Source organism: Propithecus coquereli, unplaced genomic scaffold, assembly GCF_000956105.1.
Source record: "Propithecus coquereli isolate 6110/MARCELLA unplaced genomic scaffold, Pcoq_1.0 Scaffold61, whole genome shotgun sequence".
Lineage (NCBI taxonomy): Eukaryota > Metazoa > Chordata > Mammalia > Primates > Indriidae > Propithecus > Propithecus coquereli.
Genome location: NW_012152063.1, coordinates 7,322,397 through 7,326,060, shown reverse-complemented (window position 1 = coordinate 7,326,060; position 3,664 = coordinate 7,322,397). Strand labels below are relative to the sequence as shown.

The window sequence follows — 3,664 nt, the reverse complement described above, 5'->3', positions numbered from 1 at the left end:
TATGATATGAAGAGTGTTTAGAGTTCCTTAAAAACTCGCATTCACACCGAAACCAAAAATATAGTCAAGACCTCTTCAGTTTCCTCTATTTAATTCCAGCCTTTTCTTGCTGATGTTTTTGTGAATGAATGAATGAATGAATGAACAAACAAATAAATAAATAACCCCTGTATTTGGGACCTATAGGCAGAAGGAAAGACTGTCTTCCAGATGAGAGTCTGTGGGAGCTTAGCCGAGTTGCTTTGCAGCCTTTGCTGATGCGGGGAGGAAAAGGCTCAATGGGGAGCTGAGTGAGTTAACTCCCCAGCACTCTCACCTGTGCCCCTCCACTGCCTGGGCCTCAGGCCCTCTCTCATACAGGGGGTCATGCTGGGGAACAGAGAGGGCTCAGGGCCCATCCATCACACCACGGAGCAGGTACCCAAGTCGGATGGTCATCAGCATCCTCTCCCTACTAGCAGGACAGTGGATTAAACACTGTGCAGATGACATGGAAGGAGAGAGAAGAATCTTAGGTGGTTGACAAAAATGGGTTTTCTAGATAACAGAAATGTATTCTTTTAAATGTCAAAACATTTAAAGAATGTTAGTCATTTGTGAGTAGAAATCGCCCCAAACAGTTTCCTTGCCTTCATAGTTTGAAGGAGGATGCTTTATACCACTGAAACTCTTTTACCCTGGTTAGTTAGCATTGATTAAAAGAGCATCTTCACGATCCGCCTGTATATTTAGCATTGCCTCAGGTTACGGGCTCCATTAAAATCCCGACTAACAGAAATATGCCCTAAGGAGGAGGGCTAGGATGGTAAAAGGATCTAAAAATAAAATCAACTGTGCTCTTAGTAATGCTTGACAATCTTATTCTACTTCCCTTGCCCAGTTTCCTCTTCTCCTAGGCCAGGAGTTGACAAACCACAGCCTACTGCCTGTTTTTATAAATGAAGTGTCACTGGAACATGGCTGTGCATATTCATTTACACGTTGTCTCTTGCTGCTTTGGGGCTAAAACCGCAGAACTGCAGAACGGGGTAGTTTCAGCAGAGACCCCATGGCCCACAAAGCCTAGAATATTTACTCTCCGGCCCTTTCCAAATAGAAGTTTTCCAGTGCTTGCAGCTGAAATGACTATTGCGTGCCTTCCTTCCTCATACCTCCGGCATCTTCTCCAAGAACCACAATTCTTACTGTCAGCTAATAACTTCACTTCTTATTTTTCTGAGAAATAGAAGCCTCAGAAAAGAATTTCCACATGTCCCCACCACCAAATATGCCAACCTACCTGCATATTTACCCCACTCTTCACTGTCTCTCCTGTTCCACTGGATGAAATATTCATATTCATGTTTCTGCCCAAGGTTAGATCTTTATCTTTCCTTTTCTACTCAAGAACATTACTCTTGAAAATGCTCCCTTTCCCTCCTCATCATTGAATTTCCTTCTTTACTGGGTGATGTCTAGTGAAGGTAAATACACTGGAATATCCCTCATATTAAAACAAGTGAGCAAAACTCCCTTCAGCCTCGCTCTTCAGTAGTGCCCTGTTGTCACAAACTCTTTGGGAAGAATTGTCTCCCGTTCCCTGTTGAACCCATGCTAATAAAGCTTCTGTCCCTACCGCTTCAGAAGGAAATTGCTCTCCTCAAAGTCACCAATTACGTCTATTAAATTCAGTGTCAATTGTTTTGAACCCATCTTGTTTGCTATTTCAGCAGCATTTGATGGAGTTTTTCGCTCTTTCCTCACTGAAGCATCTCCTTCTTTCTCCTTCAGATCCTCCTCCCGGAGCCACTTCTCCTCAGTCTCCTTTTTTGATTACTCCTCATCTTCCCAGAATCTAAACATTAGACTCAGTGCTTAGATCTGCACCACTGCATTGGTAAAACCAGAGGAATACTGTCTACACTCTGATGACGCCCAAGCTCCTTCTACAGCCTGGACCTCTCCCCTGAACCCCCAGAGTGCCAGCCCCGTGACTCCACTGGGAAGTCCAACAGACATCTTCCTTCCCAGCCCTTCCAACCTTCCCTGTCTTTCCAATCTCAGTCAATGACAACATCATCCTTCCAGTTGCTCATACCAAATACTTAGGAGACTCCCAAACAACAAAGTCTGCTGGCCCCTCCTTTGAAATACTCCCAGTGGTTAGAACCACTTCTTACATTTCCACCACTCCCACAAGCTCCAAGCCATCTCATGTGGAAACCAGTCTCCTAACTGGTCTTCCAGCTACAACTACATCCCCCCACCTAACCCAGGACACACAGTGATCCTGCTAAAATATAAGTGATTATACCAGTCCTCCGTTCAAAACCTTCCAAAGGATTTTTGTCTCATTCGGAAAAAGAATCCACACTCCTTATACAGCCTATGAGGAAACTATATCATCTGATTCCACATCACCTCTGTGACCAACCCTAGCAGTGTCCCCCTTAGTATCTCTGTTCTAGCCTTGCTGCTCTCTCTGATCGTCCTTGATCATGCCAAACACACCAAGCTTCCAGGCCCTTGCACTTGCTGTTTCTCTGCCTGGAACATGCTCTGCCCGGATATCCATGTCACCTCTTCCTCTCTTCCTTTGGGTCGCCACTCAAGTGCCATCTTACTAGAAAATCCTTCCCTGACATTTCTGTTTTAGTAATGCCTCCAATTATTTCTCTGTCCCCTTATCCTGCTTTATTTTCCTTCCTGTCTTATCTTACCACCTGATATTTCATATCTATATGTATATAATCTACATTCTCCATCCAGTGTAAGCTCCATGACATGAGGGACTTTTTTGTCGTTGTTCACTACTAAATCCCCAGAACCTATAGTAGGTCGTTGCTCACATATCATCTGTTGAGTGAATGAATGAACGAATAAATAAAATAATTAGGAAACTAGGAATATATATCTAGAGAATACTAAAATGAGGATATAATATTTGTTTTTAAATATTTGAAAGCTTGTCTTATTGGATAAGGAATAGGCCTAGTTTCAGTTGCTTTAAAAGGCAAAACTAATACTCATGGGTTGAAGTGAAATGGGTTCAGAGCTTTGTCTAATGTGATAAGGGATTTTCCAGCAGTTCTGCCTATCTGACAGTGTACTGGCTGTCTTAAGATAAACTGAGATTCCTGTCCAAGGAAACTTTAGAAAGGAACTGGAAAACCTCTTGTGAGGGATGTTGTAAAAATAAATCTCCGACTTCGGTGGAGGAATTCCACTTGCTCTCCTCTGGGAGTCTGTGATTTGGGCCTCTTCAGGGGATTTTTTTGTTTGTTTCCTTCCTTCCTAGTTGGAGAAACTGCAGATAAAGAGATGTCACTGCCCTTGGGAATAAAAATTTAGTCACTACTTTGCATGGATGGTTCCATTTCTCTGATGCCCACTGAACAACATGGGTATCGTTAGGGTTAACTGTAAAGACCACAAAGCTTTGGATCCCTTGTTGGCCCCCTCCCCATATTTGGTCATGTTACTAAGTATATTCAAATCCTGTAGGTTGTGTTGGGCAACACAAAGATTCCATAGTTTTAACTACTCCTGCCAAGTATAATTTCAGATTTCTTTATTAGATCATGTCTTGGTATGTATGTCAGTATGAACCATTTTGGAAAGAATTTGAGCAGAAACAGTTCATAATTTGTGCATTAGAATGAACATTCTTTTCCAATTCTAAAGC

The 3,664-nt window shown here is 42.6% G+C and overlaps 1 protein-coding gene across 1 annotated transcript in view; it reads left to right on the top strand.

Moving 5' to 3' along the window:
- RAPGEF5 (Rap guanine nucleotide exchange factor (GEF) 5) overlaps positions 1-3,664 on the top strand; it is a 188,073-nt gene that overhangs the window by 85,701 nt on the left and 98,708 nt on the right. The window lies entirely within an intron of this gene.